This window comes from Heterodontus francisci, chromosome 30, assembly GCF_036365525.1.
Source record: "Heterodontus francisci isolate sHetFra1 chromosome 30, sHetFra1.hap1, whole genome shotgun sequence".
Lineage (NCBI taxonomy): Eukaryota > Metazoa > Chordata > Chondrichthyes > Heterodontiformes > Heterodontidae > Heterodontus > Heterodontus francisci.
This window is the reverse complement of record NC_090400.1, coordinates 11,858,499-11,885,521: the sequence shown is the minus strand read 5'-3', so window position 1 is coordinate 11,885,521 and position 27,023 is coordinate 11,858,499.

Sequence of the window (27,023 nt, the reverse complement as noted above, 5' to 3'; positions counted from 1 at the left end):
GTATTTGATCTTTTAATAGAGGACATCATAGTAGCTGTTGCAGCATGGACAGGTCCTTCCAGTCCAGCTCATTTTGCGGTCTAATCCCAGCTTCAATTTATATTCAAACTAGTCTGCTCCAATTGAGCACCCATTGATAGTTCCCAATATGACCTCCATCATAGATCACTGTTTGTCAAACTTTTTGAGGACTCCTTGCAAATGTTAACACATTCCTGGGACTACCTGCAAATACTGATACATTCTCAGGGACCCTGAACCTCAGCTTGCAAAAGACAGCATCAGCCCTACAACCAGATATTTATGCAGGAAACATTTTTTAGTATGTAACTGTAATAATATGTTCTTAAGTGAATATATACATAAATCTGATGTCACATGGACATATAATGACCTCAGGGTCCAGAGACCCTGGTTTGGAATCTATATTATGAATAATTGCAGACAGGACCACCTTTAATCAGGTTAAAAAACTAAAAGGACAAGTTTTACCTTCCAGAAGTGAGCCTTCCTGCAGAGCAGTCCTTGAGCAGCACTGGCATTAACTAGAGGTCATATGCTGTTCTCTCCTGAAAAAGAACATATCATTGGAAAATTGGATCAGACATATTGATGTAAAAAATATCTTTGCCAGCTATTCCTTGTACAAGAAACAGTCCAGTGGCTACATTGCTCAGAATTCTGGAAGTTAAATAGCCAATGCAAGTTGTAAGTTTCATGCTGTCATGCTTCTTTTGCAGGGTTATTTTTTTCTTCAATCCACGTGGGGGAAAAATTACATAGACTTTTAAAGTACAGAAACAGGACTTTGGCCCAACTGGTCGATGCTAGTGTTTATGCTCCACATGAGCCTCTCTCGCCCTATTAGCATATCCTCTATTCTTTTCTCCTTCGAAGTTAAAAACGTAGAAACATAGAGAAATTTACAGTATAGAAGGAGGCCATTTGGCCCATCGTGTACCTGCCAGCTGGGAAAGAGCCATCCAATGTAATCCCACCTTCCAGATTCTCCTTAATGCATCTGTGCTATTCAGCTCAACTACTCCATGTGATAGCAGGTTCCACATTTTAACCACTGTCTGGTAAAGAAGTCTCTCCTGAGTTCCTTATTGGATTTATTAGTGACTCTTCTATTAATGGGTACGGAACCTTGGCTTTATAAATAGAGGCAAAGATTACAAAAGCAAGTAAATTATGCTAACCCTTTAAAAATCACTGGTTAGGCCCCAGTTGGTGTATTGTGTCCGATTCTAGATACTGCACTTTAAGAAGGATGTTAAGTCCCTAGAGAAGGAGCAGAGGAAATTTACCAGAATGAGAGCAGGGATGCGGGACTCGAATTACGTGGAGAAACTATAGAATCTGGGGTTGTTCTTAGAACAGAGAATGTTAAAGGGAGATTTAATAGATGTGTTCAAAATCATACAGAGTTTTAATAGAGTAAATAAGGACAAGTTGTTTCCAGTGGCAGAAGGTTCTGTAACAAGAAGACACAGAAGTAAGAAAATTGGCAAAAGAACCATGGGCAAGATGGGGAACAACATTTTTACACAGTGAGTTGATATAATCTGGAATGCACTGCCTGAAAGAGTGGTACAAGCAGATTCAATAACTTCCAAAAGGGAATTGGTTAAATATTTGAAAGGGATAAACTTGCAGGGCTACAGGGTAAAGGAGGGGAGTGGGACTCTTTCAAAGTGCCGGCACAGGCAGAGTAAAATTGTCGAGGGAATTCAAGCAGCTATCAACAGTTCAAGCAAAGAGAATTGCAGGGCAACTCTGGAGAGGCCCCTGGTCTCAATGATCTACCACATCACTGTAGATGAAGGAAGCAGAAATATAAAAGAAAATGCAAATATAAAGGGCCCAGCAGTTTAAAGAGCTGCAATGGGGTCCTATGACAAAAAGCTAATTCACAATCAAGATTGGATACAGAACACATCAAATTATTGCCAGCTACCCAAAAAGAAAATGGTGCTATCAAATACAGAAAAATATAGAAATCTACTAATTTGATGGCAAATCAGTCATTACAGGATAGGCTGGATTGGAAATAAGTAATTAGCAAGAAAGCAGTAGAACAAACCTGGGTAAATACAGACTCATTGCATTTATGACTAACAGAACAATGAAACTGATTCTTAGTACTACCCATATGAAAATTGCCTGGCAAGTGACAGTCAACGAGGCTTCAAAAGGCTTGGTTAACCTTCATGACTTTTTTTTTGAGGAAGTGACATTCTATGTCCAGGCATTTCAAAGTAGCAATTAACAAAGCAAATAAAATGCCGAACCTATAAATGTCAAAACCTTGGAGCTGAAGCCTGAAGTTGTTTTGTTGAAGCTGTACAGCTCTGCTGCATTGCCAGGGTTCCTCACAGGCGTTAGTAGCCATGTCTTCAATGGGTAGCCCTTGTCCCCGACAACCATCCCTGATGGCAAGTGGGGGGCCTGAAAAGCTGCGGCACCTGGAACTGTCGAAGTACACAGGCATCATGGCTGCTTCCCAGTAAGTGGGCACACAGCTGCAGGAAATGCTTTGAGTGGTAATAGACCAGTTGAACGTTGACTGAATGAAAGCCCTTCCTGTTGATGAAGGTGGCTAGCTGGTCCATGGGCATGCAGTCTATCACACCTTGCACCTGGGGAAATCCAGCGACAGCTCTGAATCCAATGGCCCTCTCGGCCTGACTGTCAGGGTCGGTCTAGTAGTGCACATAGTCACCGGCCCTCTTGAACAGGGCAATGGACGGCTCCTTGATACAGCAGTGCACTGCTACCTGGGAAACCCCACACAAGGAGGCAGTGGTGTAGTGGGATTGTCACTGGACCAGAGACCCAAGGTATTGTTCTGGGGACATGGGTTCAAATCCCACCACGGCAGAAGATGTAATTTGAATTCAATTAATTAATCTGGAATTAAAAGCTAGTCTAATGATGGCCATGAAACCATTATCGATTGTTGTAAAAGCCCAATGTCCTTTAAGGAAGGAAATCTGCTGTCCTTACCTGGTCTGGCCTACATGTGACTCCAGACCCACAGCAATGTGGTTGACTCTTAAATGCCCTCTGAAATGGCCTAGCAAGCCACTCTGTTGTATCTAACCGCTACAAAGACAATAAGGAATGAAACCAGATGCACCACCCAGCATCAACCATGGCACCGGAAACAACAACAGCAAACCCAGCCCAGTCGACCCTGCAAACTCCTCCTTACTAAAATCTGGGGGCTTGTGCCAAAGTTGGGAGAAGTGCCCCACAGACTAGTCAAGCAACAGTCTGACATAGTCATACTCATCAAATCATATCTTACAATGCCCCAGACACCGCCATCACCATCCCCGGGTACGTCCTGTCCCACCGGCAAGACAGATCCAGGAGAGGTGGCGGCACAGTGGTACACAGTCAGGAGGCAGTTGCCCTGGGTGTCCTCAACATCCAGAACCCATGAAATCTCATGGTATCAGGTCAAACATGGGCAAGGAAACGTCCTGCTGATTAACACCTATCGCACCCCCCACTCCCCTGCCTCCAACCACCCCTCAGCTGATGAATCTTGGAGGAAGCAGTGAGGGTGGCAAGGGTGCAGAATGTACTCTGGGTGGGAGACTTCAATGTCCATCACCAAGAGTGGCTCGGTAGCATCACTACTTGCCCGAGTCCAAAAGGACATAGCTGCTAGACTGGGTATGCGGCAGGTAGTGAGGGAACCAACAAGAGAGAAAAATATACTTGACCTCATCCTCACCAATCTGCCTGCCGCAGATGCATCTGGCCATGACAGTTTTGGTAGGAGTGACCATCGCACAGTCCTTCTGTAGACCAAGTCCCGTCTTCACATTGAGAATACCCTCCATCGTGTTGTGTGGCACTACCACCGTGCTAAATAGGATAGATTTCGTATAGATCTAGTAATGCAAAACTGGGCATCCATGAGGCGCTGTGGACCATCAGTAGCAGCAGAATTGTACTCAACCACAATCTGCAACTTCATGACTCGGCATATCCCCCACTCTAGCATTACCATCAAACCGGAGGGCATGCCAGGAGCAGCACCTCAAAATGAGGTGTCAACCTGGTGAAGCTACAACACAGGACTACTTGCATGCCAAACAGCGTAAGTAGCATGCGATAGACAGAGCTAAGCAATTCCATAACCAACAGATCAGACCTAAGCTCTGCAGTTGGGCCACATCCAGTTGTGAATGATGGTGGACAATTAAGCAACCAACTGGAGGAGGTGGTTTCACAGACATCCCCATCCTCAATGATGGGGGAGCCCAGTACATCAGTGCAAAAGATAAGGTTGAAGCAGTTGCAACAATCTTCAGCCAGAAGTGCCGAGTAGATGGTCCATTTCGGCCTCCTCCTGAGGTCCCCAGCATCACATTCCATTCACTCCGTGTGAAATCAAGAAATGACTGAAGGCACTGGATACTGCAAAGGCTATGGGCCCTGACAACATTCCAGCAATAGTACTGAAGACCTGTGCTCCAGAATTTGCCGCGCCCCTAGCCAAGCTGTTTCAGTACAGCTACAACACTGGAATCTACCTGGCAATGTGGAAAATTGCCCAGGTATGTCCTGTACACAAAAAGCAGAACATGTCCAACAAGGCCAATTACCGCCCTGTCAGTCTACTCTCAATTATAAGTGATGAAAGGTGTCGTCAACAGTGCTATCAAGGGGCACTTGCTTAGCAATAACCTGCTCACTGACGCTCAGTTTGGTTTCTTCCAGGGCCACTCAACTCCTGACTTCATTGCTGCCTTGGTTCAAACATGGACAAAAGAGCTGAGCTCAAGAGGTTAGGTGAGAGTGACTGCCCTTGACATCAAGGCAGCATCTGACCGAGTATAGCATCAAGGAACCCAAGCAAAACTTGAGTCAATGGCAATCTGGGGAAAAGCTCTCCACTGGTTGGAGTCATACCTAATGCAAAGGAAGATGGTTGTGGTTATTGAAGGTCAATCATCTGAGCTCCAGGACACCACTGCAGGAGTTCCTCAGCGGAGTGTCCGAGGCCCAACCATCTTCAGCTGCTTCATCAATGACCTTCCTTCAATCATAAGGTCAGAAGTGGGGATGTTTACTGATGATTGCACAATGTTTAGCACCTTTGCAACTCCTCACATGCTGAAGCAATTCGTGTAGAAATGCAGCAAGATCTGGACAATATCCAGGCTTGGGCTGATAATGGCAAGTAACATTCGTGCCACACAAGTGCCAGGCAATGACCATCTCCAACAAGAGAGAAAGTAACCATCTCCCCTTGATGTTCAATGGCATTATGATTGCTGAATCCCCTACTACTAACATCCTGGGGGTTACCATTGACCAGAAACTGAACTGCAGCAGCCACATAAATATCGTGGCTACAAGAGCAGGTCAGAGGCTAGGAATCCTGCGGCAAGTAACTCACCTCCTGACTCTCCAAAGCCTGTCCACCATCTACAAGGCACAAGTCAGGAGTGTGATGGAATACTCTCCACTTGTCTGGATGGGTGCAGCTCCAACAACACTCAAGAAGCTCGACACCATCCAGGACAAAGTAGCCACTTGATTGGCACCTCATCAACAAACATTTACTCTCTCCACCAACAATGCACAGTGGCAGCAGTGTGTACCATCTACAAGATGCACTGCAGCAACACACCAAGGCTCCTTCGACAGCACCTTCCAAACCCACAATCTCTACTACCTAGACACACAAGGGGAGCAGATGCATGGGAACACCACCATCTGCAAGTTCCCCTCTAAGCCACACACCATCCCGACTTGGAACTATATCACTGTTCTTTCACTGTCGCTGGGTCAAAATCCTGGAACTCCCTTCCGTACAGCACAGTTGATGTACCTACCCCACATGGACTGCAAGGGTTCAAGAAGGCAGCTCACCACCACCTTCTTATGGGCAATTAGGGATGGGTAATAAATGCTGGCCTAGCCAGGCCACATCCCATGAATGAATATAAAAAAAACACATGTCCTCGGTGAATCCTTGAAAAGATCCAGTCGTGTAAAAGTTAGGTGCCACTGTGATCTTCAGGGCCACGGGCATAGGGTGACCCCAAATCCAATAGATCGCAACTCATCCTGCAGCATGACGCATAAGTCAGTGACAGCCCCGCTGGAGAGCCGTAATCCTCGCTGACAATACCGTTTGGACATCCGGAGGTGACTGATCCGAGTCCTGTACACTCTCTGGCACTGATGGGCCCTTCTTGACATGGCCGGCTGCTGTTGCTCCCATCGTGGAGCATTCCAAGCAACCGCAGCTATCTCTTGGCCCTCCCTCAGTCAGAAACACCACATTACGCCACAGGGGTCCAAAAAGACATGGTATTTGAGACCCATGCCAGGCGACCACTGGGTCCTCAGATCACCAACTGACCTGTCCTACCAACTGAGCTTTTAACATTTCTCCTGGCGGACTCCCTGATGGCCCTCAGTACCCGCACTTGCTGATAACCGATTCTCTCATTCAGCAGTACGGGCGACCAAACATCTCACACAACAGTTCCATCAGTTAGTACAGCAAGCCAAACCCACACTTCCCAATTTGCAGAGCAATTGAGACCCGAAACGCCCGTCAGAGACCCCAAGACCTGGAACCCACTGTCAGAGACTCCGAGATCCAGATCCTCTGTCAGACTCCGAGAACTGGAACCCACTGTCAGAGAGTCCGAGACCTGGAACCCACTGTCAGAGACTCCGAGATCCAGATCCTCTGTCAGATTCCGAGAACTGGAACCCAATGTCAGACAGTCTGAGACCCGGAACCCACTGTCCGAGACCCAGAAGCCACTGTCACAGCACACATCAGCCCAGTCTGACAATGGCCTCTGCTCAAACCCCCCCCCTTCCCCTATGCAGCACTGTTCATGGCTGCCTCCCCATCACGGCACTAAAGCCAGTGCCACCAGCTCTTCACATTCGAAGGCACATGAATGCTGCCCACCATCACTAAATCACAAGTCCACAATTAAACTGAGGTGGATTAGATGCAAATTCATTACAATCATCTGCTCAGTAACGTAAATAAGGTTCCCACGACGTTGGGGCGGGAACTGAAGTCACAACGTCGGATTTCCAAGCAAACGGGTCTGACGGATTTCTCCAGCCCCCCACACCACCATACCGACTTTTACCAATCACATTAAATTCAGCCCTTAGAGAAAAGGCAAGACAAATTTGGAATTCTTCAGTCAGAGGCACTCTTTCAAGTTAAACTATTGCACTGGAACAAGGAGACTGAACTAAAATTGGAAAAAGCATGTCCAGCGCCCTTTTGTACTTCTTTATACGAAGAGTGCCTAACACCTGAAGCAGTCTCCCTAGTAGGATAACAGGCAAACAGTCTCTGGAGTCAAACAAGAGACAGTTGGGTGCTGTTACATTCCAGCAAACCAGCTGGTGAAGGATAGAACAGTAACTAATCTTTATAGACTTTTATAAGTAGTTATTTACAGAGATAAACATTGCAAATATGCACCTCCTAACCCAAAAAAACAGTTTCAGACTGTTCCTTTTTATAAGGGCACATGTAAAAACCCAGTTAATGCCCACCACCTGCATACAATTAAATAATACACAATTAGTAGATACCGTGATGGGGAGAAACACAGGATTTCTAAGAAAGGGTGCACTAGATGTACCAAACTTTTACTTATATTTGTGATCAAATATAGAAGTCACACTTTAAGTCTGTCCTTGGCATATAAAATGGCCAATTATTTTTTGAATGTTATTATCAGATAACAAAGAACAAAGAACAAAGAACAGTACAGGGCGGCACAGTGGCGCAGTGGTTAGCACTGCAGCCTCACAGCTCCAGGGACCCGGGTTCGATTCTGGGTATTGCCTGTGTGGAGTTTGCAAGTTCTCCCTGTGTCTGCGTGGGTTTTCTCCGGGTGCTCCGGTTTCCTCCCACAAGCCAAAAAGACTTGCAGGTTGACAGGTAAATTGGCCATTATAAATTGTCGCTAGTATAGGTAGGTGGTAGGGAAATATAGGGACAGGTGGGGATGTTTGGTAGGAATATGGAATTAGTGTAGGATTAGTATAAATGGGTGGTTGATGGTCGGCACAGACTCGGTGGGCCGAAGGGCCTGTTTCAGTGCTGTATCTCTAATCTAATCTACAGCACAGGAACAGGCCATTCGGCCCTCCAAGCCTGCGTCGATCTTGATGCCTGCCGAAACTAACACCTTCTGCACTTCTGGGGACTGTATCCCTCTATTCCCTTCCTATTCATATATTTGTCAAGATGTCTCTTAAACGTCGCTATCGTATCTGCTTCCACCACCTCCCCTGGCAGCAAGTTCCAGGCACTCACCACCCTCTGTGTAAAAAACTTGCCTCGCACATCCCCTCTAAACTTTGCCCCTCGCACCTTAAATCTATGTCCCCTAGTAACTGACTCTTCCACCCTGGGAAAAAGCTTCTGACTATCCACTCTGTCCATGCCACTCATAACTTAGTAAACCTCTATCATGTCGCCCCTCCACCTCCGTCGTTCCAGTGAAAACAATCCGAGTTTTTCCAACCTCTCCTCATAGCTAATGCCCTCCAGACCAGGCAACATCCTGGTAAACCTCCTCTGTACCCTCTCCAAAGCCTCCACGTCCTTCTGGTAGTGTGGCGACCAGAATTGCACGCAATATTCTAAGTGTGGCCTAACTAAGGTTCTGTACAGCTGCAACATGACTTGCCAATTTTTATACTCTATGCCCCGACCGATGAAGGCAAGCATGCCGTATGCCTTCTTGACTACCTTATCCACCTGTGTTGCCACTTTCAGTGACCTGTGGACCTGTACGCCCAGATCTTTCTGCCTGTCAATACTCCTAAGGGTTCTGCCATTTACTGTATACCTCCCACCTGCATTAGACCTTCCAAAATGCATTACCTCACATTTGTCCGGATTAAACTCCATCTGCCATTTCTCTGCCCAAGTCTCCAACCGATCTGTATCCTGCTGTATCCTCTGACAATCCTCATCATTATCCGCAACTCCACCACCTTTGTGTCGTCCGCAAACTTACTAATCAGACCAGCTACATTTTCCTCAAAATCATTTATATATACTACAAACAGCAAAGGTCCCAGCACTGATCCCTGCGGAACACCACTAGTCACATCACTCCATTCAGAAAAACACCCATCCACTGATACCCTCTGTCTTCTATGACCGAGCCAGTTCTGTATCCATCTTGCCAGCTCAGCTCTGATCCCGTGTGACTTCACCTTTTGTACCAGTCTGCCATGCGGGACCTTGTCAAAGGCTTTACTAAAGTCCATATAGATAACATTCACTGCCCTTCCTTCATCAACCAATTTCGTCACTTCCTCAAAAAACTCAATCAAATTAGTAAGACACGACCTCCCCTTCACAAAACCATGCTGTCTCTCACTAATAAGTTCGTTTGTTTCCAAATGGGAGTAAATCCTGTCCCGAATAATCCTCTCTAATAGTTTCCCTACCACTGACGTAAGGCTCACCGGCCTATAATTTCCTGGATTATCCTTACCACCCTTCTTAAACAAAGGAACAACATTGGCTATTCTCCAGTCCTCTGGGACCTCACCTGTAGCCAATGAGGATGCAAAGATTTCTGTCAAGGCCCCTTGCCTCCCTCAGTATCCTAGGGTAGATCCCATCAGGCCCTGGGGACTTATCTACCTTAATGCTTTCCAAGACACCCAACACCTCCTCCTTTTTGATAATGAGATGACTGAGAATATCTGCACTCCCTTCCCTAGGCTCATCATCCACCAAGTCCTTCTTCTTGGTGAATACTGATGCAAAGTACTCATTTAGCACCTCACCCATTTCCTCTGGCTCCACGCATAGATTCCCATCTCTGTCCTTGAGTGGGCCAACCCTTTCCCTGGGTACCCTCTTGCTCTTTATATATGTATAAAAAGCCTTGGGATTTTCCTTAATCCTGTTTGCCAATGACTTTTCATGACCCCTTTTAGCCCTCCTAACTCCTTGCTTAAATTCCTTCCGACTGTCTTTATATTCCTCAAGTGCTTCATCTGTTCCTAGCCTTCCAGCCCTTACAAATGCTTCCTTTTTCTTTTTGACTAGGCTCACAATATCCCGTGTTATCCAAGCTTCCCGAAACTTGCCAAACTTGTCTTTCTTCCTCACAGGAACATGCTGGGCCTGGATTCTAATCAGCTGACGTTTGAAAGACTCCCACATGTCAGATGTTGATTTACCCTCAAACAGCTGCCCCCAATCTAAATTCTTCAGTTCCTGCCTAATATTGTTATAATTAGCCTTCCCCCAATTTAGCACCTTCACCCGAGGACTACTCTTATCCTTATCCACAAGTACCTTAAAACTTATGGAATTATGGTCACTGTTCCCGAAATGCTCCCTTACTGAAACTTCGACCACCTGGCCGGGCTCATTCCCCAATACCAGTTCCAGAATGGCCCCATCCCTAGTTGGACTATCTACATACTGTTTCAAGAAGCCCTTCTGGATGCTCCTCACAAATTCTGCCCCATCCAAGCCCCTAGCACTAAGTGAGTCCCAGTCAATATTGGGGAAGTTAAAATCACCCACCACTACAACCCTGTTACCTTTACATCTTTCCAAAATCTGTCTACATATCTGCTCCTCTACCTCCCGCTGGCTGTTGGGAGGCCTGTAGTAAACCCCCAACATCGTGACTGCACCCGTCCTATCCTGAGCTCCACCCATATTGCCTCGCTGCATGACCTCTCTGAGGTGTCCTCCCGCAGTACAGCTGTGATATTCTCCTTAACCATTAATGCAACTCCCCCACCCCTTTTACATCCCCCTCTATCCCGCCTGAAGCTTCGAAAGCCTGGAACATTTAGCTGCCAATCCTGCCCTTCCCTCAACCAAGTCTCTGTAATAGCAACAACATCATATTTCCAAGTACTAATCCAAGCTCTAAGTTCATCTGCCTTACCTGTTATACTTCTCGCATTGAAACAAATGCACATCAGACCACCAGTCCCGCTGTGCTCAGCAACATCTCCCTGCCTGCTCTTCCTTAGTCCTACTGGCCTTATTTACTATGTCCTCCTTATTTACTTCACTAGCTGTCCTACTGCTCTGGTTCCCACCCACCTGCCACACTAGTTTAAACCCTCCCGAGTGACGCTAGCAAACCTTGCAGCCAGGATATTAGTGCCCTTCCAGTTTAGATGCAACCCGTCCTTCTTGTACAGGTCCCATCTGTCCCTGAAGAGAGCCCAATGGTCCAGATATCTGAAACCCTCCCTTCTACACCATCTGCTCAGCCACGTGTTTAGCTGCACTATCTTCCTATTTCTAGCCTCACTGGCACATGGCACAGGGAGTAATCCAGAGATTAAAACCCTAGAGGTCCTGTTTTTTAACTTACTACCTAACTCGCTAAACTCCCCATTGCAGGACCTCATCACTCTTCCTGCCTATGTCGTTGGTACTGATGTGTACCACAACCTCTGGCTGTTCACCCTCCCCCTTCAGAATGCCCTCTGTCCGTTCAGAGACATCCTTGACCCTGGCACCAGGGAGGCAACTAACCTTCCTGGAGTCTCTTTCACGTCCACAGAAGCGCCTACCTGTGCCCCTGACTATAGAGTCCCCTATAACTATAGCTCCTCTGCGCTTTGTCCCTCCCTGCTGAACAACAGTGCCAGCCGTGATGCCACTGCTCTGGCTGCTGCTGTTTTCCCGATAGGCCATCCCCCTCAACAGTATCCAAAATGGTATACTTGTTAGAGAGGGGGATAGCCACAGGGGATTCCTGCACTGACTGCCTGCCCCTTCTAGCGGTCACCCATCTATCTGCCTGCACCTTGGGTGTAACCACTTCTCTAAAACTCCTGTCTATGATGCTTTCCGCCACCTGCATGCTCCTCAGTGCATCCAGTTGCCGCTCCAACCGATCCATGCGGTCTGTGAGGAGCTGCAACTGGGTACACTTCCTGCAGATGTAGTCGCCCGGAACGCTGGAAGCGTCACGGACTACCCACATCTCACAGGTGAAGCACTTCACCCCTCTAACTGTCATTTCTATCACTAATTAGTTAAGTGATATAAAATAAATATATACTTATTAAATCCTAACTAAATTATGATACACTTCACTATGTGGTCCCTAGTGCTAGATTTCTACAATAAATATTAAATGCTGTCTAAATACAGTAATCTCCTCCCTCTGGTTTAGTTACTCTACTTATTAATTAGTTAATTAGTGTTTTAATCAACTTTTATCAGTTTTATTTTCAAATTCGGTACAGATTCCCTACCAGCCAATCAGGTCACAGCTTTCCTGTGACGTCACTTTTTCAGTTTTTTTTCCCACCCGAGGTAACTTACCACTCCGGAACTCCGCCCTCCGAGTCTGTCCGAGAATCCCCAAGGTAAGTTTTTTTATATACTCACCGCTCTGGAACTCCGCCGTCCGAGTCAGTATCTGATTCACTCAGCACTGGTCAGTGTGCCAGTCACACAAAATCCACAAAAGACCAGCCATTTTTTCTCTAAACGATACCAATCTGTTAGCAGCAACTACCAGAAAAGAATCAATCTTATTTTTTGATTTTTTTTTCAAATTCAAGTCACTGAGGGACCAAAGTCCAATATTGAATTCTCACCCAGAAGCATATAATGCATAATATTTAGATAATAATACTTAAAAACATTCTTTTTTTACTCAACAGTCAACCAGTATAGGCATTGCATAGTCTTCATTTCTTCACTCTCAACCATCTACTTAAACTCCTTTCCCCTGTCCCTTCCAGGTTTATCGCCAAAAATACTTGCAAGGGGCTATTGGATTGCTCTGTTCATTCAGCTAGATCCTCTCCTTACTCTTGCCGAGCACGCCAAAACATCCCCAAGGGTCTCTGTTGTTCTTACCCTCAACTCATTTTTTAAATTCACTCATGGATGTGGGCATCGCTTTGAAGTTCAGTATTTACTGCCCATTCTTAACTACCCTTGAGAAGGTGGTGATAAGCCACCTTCTTGAACTGCTGCGGGTACACTCAGAGTGAAGAAACAGTATTACATGGATTTCCATTTTTTGTGTTAAAACTTAGGATTCTATATTTTTAAAAACTGAAAAGGATTTCAGTGGACATCGAAACATCTGGAGATAGCTGAACTTTATGGACGCTTTTTTAAAAAAAAGCATGGTGAACAAGAGGTTCCTGGTTTTGACCAGTAAACAAATACTGGAAACCAGGTAATTTCAAGGAAATCAGCAGGGGGTTTGACCTAAGAGCTACCCTTTGTGTGACAACAGAGAATTTATGACCTAGCATGTGACTTGTTTCTGAATAATTTCAGTTTCATTTTTGAACTTTAAAAGCCAGTGGGTTTGGACTAAAGCAGGCAATTGGAATTTGATTTGGACCTGCCAGGAGATCAGAAGAAAAAGCAGACAAGTATTACCTCTCTGTAAAGAACCTTTGTTCTTGAAAAGCAAAAGCTTGTATGACGTGGTACTGTTGCCTCCTGCATTTTTGAAGAAACCCTGAATTTTCAGAAACTTTACATCTTTAAAAGGACTTTTGCATCGAATGTGAGAACTGACACCTGTTGCTACACCCCTGATGGAAGACTTCTGTGAAGCCTTCTACAGTTGAATTTCTTTCAATACCTACCCAACACAGGCTGTTCATCAACCTCGTCTGGAAAGACTTTGAGTGGCATCCAATTATTCGGCTTTGGGACACCTTGCCAAACCAAAGAACTTCTTTCCAGATTATTGCATTTTAAGTTTTTTTATTCCTTTGATTCTTTTGAAACAGCTGTAAATAAAAATCCCTTTTTTTCCAGTTAACCCGGATGTATGTGCGTGTGCGTGAGGGCTAGGATATATATAAAAATACAGGGCTTTAAAATTTTGATTTGCGTATATATTTACTTCATTATTGGTTAAGACTTGGTTTTATAATAAATGGATAATTTTGTTGTTTATTCAAGAAAGCTGGTTGGTGTGCTTTATTCTGGGGACAAATAGAGTATCTGATTGGCTGTTTCAGTAAGTGGGAAAATTTATTGAAATGCAGTGACCTGTGGCCAAGCGGGATTGAATTAACGGTGCACGCCTTCCACCTCGGTCGTAAGAACAGCAGCATTTTTCCAAGTTAGGATGGTGTGTTACTTAGAGGGGAATTTGCAGGTGGTGGTTTTCCCATGCACCTGTTGCCCTTGTTCTTCATGGTAATTAAGTTGGAAGGTGTTGTCAAAGGAGCCTTGGCGAGCTGCTGCAATGTATCTTGTAGAAGGTACACAACGCTACCACTCTTTACCAGTGGTGCAGGGAGTGAATACTTAAGGTGGTGACTGGGATGCCGATCAAGTGGGCTGCTTTGTCCTGGATGGTATCAGGCTTCTTGAGTGATGTTGGAGCTGCACTCATTCAGGCAAGTGGAAAGAATTCCATCACACTCCTGACTTGTGCCTTGTAGATGGTAGACAGGCTTTGGGGAGTCAGAAGGTGAGTCACATGCTACAGAATTACACCCACTGACCTGGCTCTTGTAGCCATAGTATTGATGTGGCTGATGAGTTAAGTTTCTGGTCACTGGTGATGCCCAGCATGTTGATTCTAGGGGATTCAGAGATAGTAATGCAGTTAAATGACATGGGGAGGTGGTTAGATTTTCTCTTGTTGAAGATGATCATTGTCTGGCACTCGTGTGGTGCAAATGTTACTTGTCATTTACCAGTCCAAGCCTGAATGTTGTCCAGTCTTGCTTCATGCATTATCTGAGGAATTGCGAATGGAACCGAACACTGTGCAATCATCAGTGAACATCCCCCTGCCCCCCCACCTCTGAACTTATGATGGAGGGAAGGTCATTGATGAAGCAATAGATGATGGTTGGATCCAAGACACTGTCCTGAGGAATTCTTGGGACGGAGATGATTGCCTCCAACAACCACAACCATCTTCCTTTGGACTAAGTAAGACTCCAGCCAGTGGAGAGTTTTCCTCTGATTCCCATTGACTTCATAGGGACACAGGAACAGGAGTAGGCCATTTAGCCCCTTAAGCCTGTTCTGCCATTCATTGATATCATGGCTGATCTGTGACTTAACTCCATGGGGCCTTTGCCCATATCCCTAACTACCTTTGGATAGCAAAAATTTATCAGTATCAGATGTAAAATTTGCAATTCATCTAGCATCATTTTCCATTTGCAAACTTGTGTGTGTGTAGAAGTGTTTCCAAATTTCACTCTTAAAAGATCTGGCTCTAATTTTTAGACTCCACAACCAAAGAAAATAGTTTCACTTTTTCTACCCTATCAGTTTCCCCTTAATATCTTGAAAACTTCGATCAAATCATCACTTACATTAATAAATTCCAGGGACTTCAACCCTAGTTTGTGTAACCTCTTCTTGTAATTTAACCCTTGGGATCCAGGTATCATTCTGGTAAACTTCTGCAGCACTCCCTCCAAGGTCAATATATCCTTCCCAAGGTGTGATGCCCAGAATTGCTCACAGTACTCCACGTGTGGTTGAACCAGGGTTTTGTACAGGCAAAGCATGACTTTTACCCACTTGTATTCTATTCCACTAGATTTTAAGGTCAGCATTCCATTGTTTTTTTGATTATTTTCTGTACCTGTTCATGACGTTGTAATGGTCTATGTACTTTGATGCCCAAGTCTCTTTGGACCTCCATTGTCCCTAGTTTTTCACCATTTAGAAAGTACCCTGTTCTATTCTTTTTGCATCCAAAGTGGATGACCTCACATTTGCCTCCACTGAAATCAATTTTGCCACAGTTTTTCCCGTTCACTTAATGAATCAATATTTCTTTGCAACTTTATGCTTCTATCTACACTAGTGTTGTCCAAGACGCTTGCCACCTGCTAAACGTGGCAAATTAATGCCGTTCATTTTTCTACTCACACAATGCTGTCTTAAAGTTGCAGTGGTAGGTATAAGTAGACTGCTATTTGTCATTCGTCGCTAATTGAGCAAGGAAGAATCAACCACATTGCTGTTAAACAGTCACATATCAATCACACCACAACTATGGGCTAGATTTTCAGCGGCAAGCTTCAAAAATGGCGGTCCGCCTGTGCAGACCACATGACGCAGAGCCGCCGCGGTATTGAACATGGCGGCTCATTTAAATGGTCGAGGGGATGGGCGGTCCATCCCCGGCAATGGCGTCAGTAGCCTTTACGCAGGCGCTAATGCCATTTTTAAAGGGATTCAAGCCCTTCTATTTAATTTAAATATTTAAATATAGTGATTTAAAATTGATTCAAAAAAATTAAATAGATGTTTCTAGCCCCTCTCCCACCCCCCCCAATAACCACATAATTCATTCCTTGCCCTCTCCCCCCCAAAATATATATCATGTGCAGCTGACCTTTCCCCCTGCCCATAGTTCATAAATTGTGAACTTTACCTCTTTCCATCATCTCCTACGTCGATCAGGTAAGTTTGACCCCACTACCCTCCCCACCCCGCACTGAAAAATGTACCTATTCCCTCCTCTCACCAGTGTTCCACCTCGGATCCCCGGACAGGTTTCCGAAGGCGCAGGAGTGCCAGCCACCAGCAGCAATATCGCTCCGGAACGGACAGCAGGAGTGGGTAGGTAATTTATTCAGTCATTAACATTCCTGGTACTGCCTGTGTGGAGTTTGCAAGTTCTCCCTGTGTCTGCGTGGGTTTTCTCCGGGTGCTCCGGTTTCCTCCCACAAGCCAAAAGACTTGCAGGTTGATAGGTAAATTGGCCATTATAAATTGTCACTAGTATAGGTAGGTGGTAGGGAAATATAGGAACAGGTGGGGATGTTTGGTAGGAATATGGGATTAGTGTAGGATTAGTATAAATGGGTGGCTGATGTTCGGCACAGACTCGGTGGGCCGAAGGGCCTGTTTCAGTGCTGTATCTCTAATCTAATCTAAACATTATTTTGCATATTTAAATTTGCCTTCCGGTGCACAGTGGCGGGGGGTGGGGGGCCCACCACGAGGCTCCGCCGCCACCGGCAATATCAGGCCGGGCCTTCCCGGCATCGAGGCCTCTGCTGGAGGCATTTCCTGGTCCCTCCCTCCCCCCGCCACGACCCCCGACATCAGGGGGCCGGGGCGGGGGGGGGGGGGGGGGCTCTAAAATCCAGCCCTATGTTTATCATAATATAGGTCAGTTGTCAGGTTTCTAGTGACCTGAAAGCTGAACAGCCACTTGCTCAATGAAACAAGAATAATAGTCCACCGTATATTACCATCTCTGCTTCAGTTCTCTCTGAGTACCTCTAATGACGATACATTTAGATCTGCAGGACTGCTCTGTGAAGCACTGTGAAAGCAGGGTGACCTTTGGAAAGACAGCCGTTCGATTGCTCTCAAAGTTTCCTTGGAGAATCTAACTGAAGAACTTGGTTTTGTTTAGCTGGTAGTTGGTGTGTTTTGCAGAACAGTTGAGGTGCATGAGCGATGGCCTGCGCTGCAAGGCAGCCAATGAGGATTGAAATGTGCAATTTTGGCAAATGTGTTCAGTCTTCATCTCTGCTGAAATGAGTGAATGAAAGAAATAGGGTGCTATTAACATAAAAGGAAAGATTACAGGAGATTGGCCTTGCTCTATTAAATGTCTGGATGCTGTGTTCGGAAATGGAAGACAACAGAGCATAATGTTATGGACACAATTAAGCGAGAACTGAAACCCCAGTTCTTTTCCCTTTATCGTCCAGAATCAGGGTGTTTTTGACAAGGAAGATGTGTGTGTTTCTTAACCCCTGAGTGCATGGTCAATTATGGGTTTAAATAAAGAGGATTATTCTTATTCACACATTCACCCCGAAAGTCTAGCGCTACATCACTCACTCAGCACCCACACACACAGACGCTCAAGAAAGAGAATCGTTAAAAAGGATAATGCATTTTTACCAATTGCAAATAAAGGAATAGTTCGTAAGTCATGTGATTTGGCTCATCTTGGGAAAAAGGCATGCGTTGTGGGCCCAGTGAAGAAGGCATTTTCACTTCTGAAGTGTAGTTAGGTGGACTCGAGAGCCGGAGTCATATATCAAAGTCATTGCAGGATTCTCTCGAAGTGGTGCATTTTTAGCAGGTCACACAGTTAGCTGTTTGTAGTCTCATTACCAGGAGGTCAGTTTTCTGTACTGGTGGACTTGAAAAGGAACAGGCTTGGAGACCTTAAGATGTTATAGCCTCCAGTTCTTTTAAGGCATGATGGTACTTTGTTCTCTGCTTTCTCTGCAGCCGTTGTTTGCTTTCTGACCAGTTTCTCCCTGGAGTTTGGAGTAGTAAGATCCGTTATCTGTGTTTAGTTTCGGTCATATGACCACCTGATCAATACTCCTATTGTTCTGGGCAATTTTCCACGTTGTTGGATAGATGCTAGTGTTGCAGCTGTACTGGAACAGCTCAGTTAGCGGTGCGACTCATTCTGGAGCCCAAGTCTTCAGCACTTGTTATCAGGGCCCAGAGCTTTTGCTGTATATAGTGCACTCAGTCGTTCCCTGACATCACTTGGAACGAATCGAATTGGCTGAAGACTGGCATCTGTGATGCTAAGTACCTCAGGCGGATGCTGGGATGGATCACCCATTATGCATTTCCGGCTGAAGGTGGTTGCAAATGCTTCAGCCGTGTATTTGCACTTATGTGCTGGGCTCCGCTATCATTGAGGATGAGAATGTTTCTGGATCTTCCTCCTCAAGTTACCTATTTAACTGCTTGATGACATCGATGTCATGCTCTATGATATTCTCATTGTAGGTATTGGGTCTGAACTGGAGTCATAAACCATGTCATGAGTGGACACCCCTTGTCGCCCAGTAGTCAACCTTTGACTTGCTGTGATGGGTCAAATACAGATGCCACAGAGGACCACCGCAGAACGAAGGAACCGTGACTGCTGCCAGGATATTGGGCATTCACCTGTAGTTGCACACCAGCTGCACATTGAGCGAATGAAATCCCTTACAGTTCACGAAAATAGTGAAGTTTACACTCCGAAGTCACTTTCATCTTCTCTATTAGCAAGTTTAATTCTACCCATGGAGAACAAAGTACATCTTATTTTTATCTTGTATTGTACTTCATTTGCTAGGTGCAAATGCTGGCTGGTGATGTTCAATACAAGGATTGGTCTCCAAAAGAAAAAAAGACTTACATTGATATAGTGCTTTTCATGGCCACTGGGCATCTCAAAGTACTTTGCCAAAGATGTACTTTTTGAAGTGTGGTCACTGTTGTAATGCAGGAAACACGACAGCCAATTTGTGCATATCAAGCTCCCACAAACAGCAATGTGATAATGACCAGATTCTCTGTTTTTAAATGATCTTGATTGAGGGGATAAATATTGGCCAGGATAACTCCCCTGCTCCTCTTTGAAATAGTGCTATTGGATTTTTAACATCCATCCAAGCAGGCAGATGGAGCCTCATTTTAATGTCTCATCCGAAAGACAGCACCTCTGACAGTGCAACACTCCCTCGATACTGAACTGGAGTGTTAGCCGAGATGTTTATGCTCAAGCCCTAGAGTGGGACTTGAACCTAGAGCCTTATGAAACAGAGACAAGAGTGCTACTAACTAAGCCACAGCTGAAACTACAAGATTTGGCTGCCCCCTCTCAGTCCAGAGTTCTATTAGCTTGTATATCATCTATGCAATGCATCTGTTGTTCTCTTTATCCCTACAACAACAACTTGCATTTATATAAAGCCTATAATGTGTCCCAAGGCACTTCACAGCAGCGCTGTTGAACAAAGTTTGACACTGAGACACTTAAGGAGATATTGGCACATGTGACTGCATGACAATGGTGACTACACTTCAAAAGTCCTTAATTGGCTGTAAAGCGCTTTTGGACGTCCATTAATGGTAAAAGATGCTATATAAATTTAAGTCTTTGTTTTTTTTAAAGCTTGGTGAAAGAGGCAGGTTTTAAGGAGTGCCTTAAAGGAGCAGAGAGAGGTAGGAAGATGGAGATGCAGGGAGGAAATTCCTAAGCTTCAGGCCTAAGTAGCTGAAAGCACAACCGCCAATGGTACAGCGATGAAAACTGGGAGTGCAAAAGAGGCCAAAATTGGAGGTATGCAGAAATCTTGGAGGATTGTAGGGCTGGAGGAGGTTACCGAGATAGGGAGTAGCGAGAAAGTACAAGGACTTGACAGCAAGGAAGAGAATTTTAAAATCGAGGTGTTGCCAGACTAGGAGCCAATGAAGGTCTTCCATTGGCTCACTAGTGTGAACATTTAAGTTCTTGCTTCTTTGCTGGCTAGTAGTTTGATTTTTCAAATCCCTGCACCCTGCTCTCTGTCTAATATTCCGCCCCCCCCCCCCCCCCCCCCCCCCCCCGACCACAGTACACCAACCCACCTCCGTCTCCACTGCTGTGCTCCACTTCCCAGCTCTTCCCACTGTGCTTTGGAATGAGATCACACTAAATATCACAATTGAGCTTGCAGTGTGAGAATACCCACGAGCATTGCCACAGGGGGTCAGTTGGTGTTAGACATCATATATAAAACAAACATCTGGGAAACAGTAAATGCATCTGCATCAGAAGAACTGGGATCAGAAGTGACTAACAAAACGGAAATGTATGAAGTTTACTGCAATGTTTTCATCACATCAAAAGACCAGCAATTCAAATGGTATTATCCACTGTAATTTGCTCTGAATACTGTAAGTCAATTTGCTTCAAAAGGTCATACAATTTTAAAATCCTTTGAAGTCAGTTGTTAGGCACTCTACAGCTTGAAGTGCCTGTGATTTATTACGGAATTAATGAGACTCAAAATTCAATTTTTTTTCCCTAAAGAAGCATGAACATAAATATCATGATGGAATTTATCCTGTTAAAATGTCTTTTATAGTTTCCACAGGGAAGTCTGGTGGAACTTTGCAGTCTTATACATTATGGATAAGCTGATCCCAGTCGAGATGGTTCCACATATTAAAAGGCAAACCTTCATTTGTGATCCAGCATTAAGGTATTTCAAGTCCTGAATTATCAGAAATTAAATATTTGAGTGTAACATTGTATTGACTTCATTTTAAAAAATGTAAAATGTAAAATTAAATGCATGAATTTTTCTTGTGCCATCATGGTAAATATTGCTATTTGAAATAACAATGTGAAAGGTAGCGGAAAACATTATCACTAAGAATGAGGATTTGTTTCAGTACGGCTACTAACAGAGGCACAATCATCTAATTTCTCAAATGGTAAATGGAGTCCTAGACAAGTGCTGTTGCATACAAAAGCAAGAGACCATAATCTCTGACCAACATTTTATTACATTTTTGCAAAAAGATACATCACTACACATGTTCTTGGAGTGGAGAAGTTAGGATTAATTTCCATATCTGTTTTTCTTTCTCCATATCAGGACCATTTTCATAGTCTTGATGCACAAAAAGTATTACATCTCATACAAGGTTTCAAAAGCAACACACTCTCAACCTCACCCCCAAGCCTTGGCTGAACTAACCTCCCCAAATACAAGCTCATCATCCTCTTGCCCCAAACATCAATGTTGGAATGCCCACAGCAAACTGCTCATCAACAATAACAACTTATATATTTATAGCACTTTTAATGTAATAAAACGTCCCAAGGTGCTTTAAAGGAGCATTATGAAATGAAGTATGACACTGAGCCACAAAAGGAGATATTAGGTCAGGTGATCAAAAGCTTGGTCAAAGAGGTAAATTTTAAGGAGTGGCTTAAAGTAGGAAAGTAAGGTGGAGAGGTGTAGGGAGGGTATTCCGGAACTTGGGATGTGGGCAACTGAAGGCTCGGCCACCAATGGTGGAGTGATTAAAATCAGGGATGTACAAGAGGCCAGAATTAGAGGGGCGTGGATATCTTGGAGGATTATGGAGCTGGAGGCGATTACACAGATAGGGAGGGGCGAGGCCATGGAGGGATTTGAAAACAAGGATGAGAATTTTAAAATCAAGATGTTGCTTGACTGGGAGCCAATGTAGGTCACAGGGGTGATAGGGGAACAGGACTTGGTGCGAGTTAAGACATGGGCAGCGCAGTTTTGGATGACCTCAAGTTTACAGACAGAAGAATGTGGGAGACCAGCCAGGAGTACTTTGGAATAGTCAAGTCGAGAGGTAACAAAGGCATGGATGAGGGTTTCAGCAGCAGATGAGCTGAGGTAGCCTACTATTTCCGCAGACCATAGTACCAGTCTATCATGGGCCCTTACTCAATCTTCTGTATAGATACTTGCTCCTCCCCAAAGGTCAAATTAAATTCCAAAACAGTTGTCAAACCCTGCAAATCCATTATTCAAAATCTTGCTCATCCTGGTTTGTTGGTTCATATTTCTTCAGTCCCTAGGCCCAACTAATAATCATTTAAATCACCAATCCCTATTCTGTAGTATTTTGAAATATGTAATAAATTAGTACTCCCATCATAACAAAGGATAAAGCAAGGAAACCATGAACAGAACTTGATCACAGCAACCTACCAAAAACAAGAATCTTTGAGTCATATAGATTGTTTTTTTTTCAGGTAAACTACTAACCCTCTATCCATTATCTCATCCATTTAATTGCTTACAACATAAAGCAACATAAATTTAGCAGTAAATTCTCTTTACAGGGACAACGCAATGGTAACCAAACAATTCCTTTCAGCAGACCAACTCTAATAGACATGTATTGATTTTAATTGCTAATAATCTGGCCTGCACTGTAACGTCCAAGCCCAGATACTATGCATTTTGTGAGAATATTTTACCAACTGTCCCAGAGAGCTCCAAAGGACTGGATTAAGTATCTGACAATTGAAATTGGTTAAATCACAATCAACATAATCTATGCTACAGCTGTTAATGAACCAGTACTCATCGTACCATGTATTACCAGCCACAATAATTGATTAATTCAATCAAACCAAACTCTTACTCTTGTTTTCATTTAAAATTCTGTACTTACAGGGAACGAATTGTACTGCTGCCTAATAATTGCTTTTATAAAGTGGAATCTCAACTCTAAGTAGGATTTTTTCAAATCACAAAGGATGCGCGAAAATGTTTACAATAAGTAATTCATACTTTTGAAAAATGCGAGGGCTGGAGTTTATCTGCTAAAGGACAGAATATTATCTATGCAAACTTCAAAGAGTATTCCAATGATGAAGAATTAAAATATTCTTGATAATAGTAATTCTTGATAAAACAATTAGAATATATAGGGACCATGTCCTAAGTTTCATTCCCAGTGAGTTAGCTGCTCTCAGTTAGGCAGCAGTCAGTCACTACAATTAGCCCCATCGCATCTGGCCTAAGAAGAAGGGGAAAAATTAGGCAGAGTTCCGCCACCTGATCGCTATCCATTGACTTGTGAAAATGTGCACGTTTGGGTAGCAGGTGGGAGCATAAATGGGATCAACTGTGATGATCATCATAATTAAAGAACCTGTGGGCATTCACTGCTTACGTTCACTTTCGAAGAATGGCAACTTGCATGAATTACGCAAGGGCTGTCAGCACCCTTTGAATTGAATCACAGCAGTAATCATTTGCAGGAGGAGAGAAAGCCAAAGAGGGGGAAGGGAGGAAAAAAATACACAGAAATTAACCGTGCCTCCAATGGGTAATACATTACCTGAGTTCAATCCCTGGTCTATGCCAAGCTACCTTATTAACAGATAAATACGAGGTGCTGCACTTAGGTAGAAAAACAGAAACATCGCCGAGATCTTAAAAAATAAGAAACTGGACAGGGTCGAAGAGCAATGGGATTTAGGGGTATTGGTGAGTATGTTTGACAAACCCGTTAAAGTTTTTTGAGGTGTAACTAGCAGAATAGATAAGAGGGAACCAGTGGATGTGGTATATTTGGATTTTCAGAAGGCTCTAGATAAGGTCCACACAAAAGGTTAGGAAGCAAAATTAGAGGACATGGGATTGGAGTTAATATACTGGCATGGATTGAGAATTGGTTAACAGACAGAAAATAGAGAGTAAGAATAAATGAGTCATTCTCAGATTGGCAGGCTGTTACTAGTGGGGTACTGCAAGGATTAGTGCTAGGGCCCCAGCTATTCACAATCTATATCAATGATTTGGATGTGGGGACCAAATGTAATATTTCCAAGTTTGCTGACGAAACAAAAACTAGGTGGAAATGTGAGTTGTGAGGAGGATGAAAAGAGGCTTCAGATCGATTTAGACAGGCTGAGTGAGTGGGCAAGAACATGGCAGATGGGATATAATGTGGAAAAATGTGAAGTTATCCACTTTGGTAAGAAAAACAGAAATGCAGAGTATTTCTTAAATGGTGAGAGATTGGGAAGTGTTGATATCCAAAGAGACCTGGGTGTCCTTGTTCATCAGTCACTGAAAACTAACATGCAGGTGCAGCAAGGAATTAAGAAGGAAAATGGTATGTTGGGCTTTATTGCAAGAAGATTTGAGTACAGGAGTAAAGAAGTCACTGCAATTGTATAGAGCCTTGGTGAGACCGCACCAGGAGTATTGTGTGCAGTTTTGGTCCCCTTTACCTAGGGAAGGATATATGTGCCATAGAGGGAGTGCAAGAAAGGTTCATCAACCTGATTCCTTGGATGGTGGGATTGTCCTATAAGGAGAGATCAAGGAGACTCAGCCTGTATTCTCTTGAGTTTAGAAGAATCAGACGTAATCTCATTGAAGCATACAAAATTCTTACAGGGCTTGACAGGGTTGATGCAGGAAGGATGTTCCACTGGCTGGGGGGGTTTAGAACCAGGGTATACAGTCTCAGAATAAGCGGTAGGCCTTTTAGGACTGAGATAAGGAGGAATTTCTTCTCAGAGGATGGTGAATCTTTGGAATTGTCTACCCCAGAGAGCTGTGGAGGCTCAGTCATTGGGTATATTCAAGAGAGAGAGATCGATAGGTTTCTAAATATTAAAGATATCAAAGGATATGCAGATAGTGCGGGAAAATGCACCTATACTATTCGCCTCAACACTGCCTACGGTAGCGAATTTCACGCTCTCACCATTCACTGGGTAAAAAAGTTTGTCTGAATTCTCTATTTGATTTCTTGGTGACCATCTGATGTTGATGGCCTCTAATTTTGCTCTTCCCCACAAGTGGGGAACACTCTCTCTCCGTCTACTGTATCAAAACCTTTCATAATTTTAAAGACTATTAGTCCACTCCTCAGCCTTCTCTTTCAAGAGGAAAGAGACCCAGTCTGTTCATCTTTTCTGATAGGTATAATGTCACAGTTCTTGTATCAGTCTTATAAATCTTTTTGCACCCTCGCCAGTGCCTCAATGTCCCTTTTATAATAAGGTGACCAAACTGTACATAGTACTCCAAGTGTGGTCTAACCAAGGTTCGATATAAATTTATCACAACTTCTCTACTTTTCAATTCCATCCCTCCAGGAACATAGGAACACAGGAACAGGAGTAGGCCATTCAGCCCATCGAGCCTGCTCCACCATTCAATACGATGATGGCTGATCATCCACTTCAATGCCTTTTTCCCACACTATCCTCATATCCCTTTGTCATTGGTATTTAGAAGTCTGTCAATCTCTACTTTAAACATACTCAATGACTGAGCTTCCACAGCCCTCTGGGGTACAGAATTCCAAAGATTCACAACCCTTTGAGTAAAGAAATTTTTCCTCATCTTGGTCCTAAGTGGCTTTCCCCTTATTTTGAAATTGTCTCCCCTGGTTATAGACTCCCCAACCCGGGGAAACATCTTAGCTGCATCTACCCTGTCTATCCCTTTAAGTATTTTGTAGGTTTCAATGAGATCTGCTCTCATTCTTCAAAAATCTAGAGAATACAGATCCAGTTTCCCCAATCTCTCTTCATAGGACAGTCCTGCAAACCCGGGAACAAGTCTGGTCAACCTTCATTGCACTCCCACTATGGCAATAATATCCTTCCTCAGGTAAGGGGACCAAAACTGCACACAGTACTCCAGGTGCAGTCTAACCATGGTTCTATATAATTGAAGCAAGACTTCACTACTCCTGTACTCAAATCCTCTTGCGATAAAGGCTAACATACCATTAGCCTTCTTAATTGCTTGCTGCACCTGCAGGTTAGCCTTCAGTGACTTACTGACGAGGACACCCAGGTCCCTTTGTACATCTACACTTTCTAATCTCTTACCATTTAAGAAATACTCTGCACATATGTTCCTCCTACCAAAGTGGATAACCTCACATTTTTTCACATTATATTCCATTTGCCATGTTCTTGCCCACTCACTAAGTCTGTCCAAATCCCCTTGAAGTCACTTTGCATCTTCCTCACAACATACATTCCCACCTAGTTTTGCGTCATCTGGGAACTTGGAAATATTACATTTGGTCCCCGCATCCAAATCATTGATATATATTGTGAACAGCTGGGGCCCAGGTATTGATCCTTGCGGTACCCCGCTAGTCACAGCCTGCCACTGCGAGAATTACCCAATTATTCCTACTCTGCCCGTTAATCCTTAATCCATGCCAGTATATTACCTCCTATCCTATGTGCTTTAATTTTGCTAACCAACCTCCTGTGGGGAACTTTATCAAAAGCTTTCTGAAAATCCAAATATACTATGTCCACCAACTCCCCTTGATCAATTCTGTTAGTAACATCCTCAAAAAACACCAACAGATTCGTCAAACATGATTTCACATTCATAAATCCATGTTGACTATGCCCAATCAAATCATTATTATCCAAGTGTCCATTTATCACATCCTTTAGAATAGATTCTAGCATTTTTCCTACTACTGATGTAAGGCTAACAGGTCTGCAGTTCTGTAGATCTGTTTTCTCTCTCCCTCCCTTCTTAAAGAGTGGGGTGACATTTGCGACCTTCCAGTCTGCAGGAACCGCTCCAGAATCTATAGAATTTTGGAAGATGATCACCAATGCATCCACTATCTCCATAGCTATCTCTTTCAACACTCTGGGATGTAGAATATCAAGTCCTGGGGACTTATCAAACTTCATCCCCATTAATTTCTCCAATACAACCTTCTTACTAAT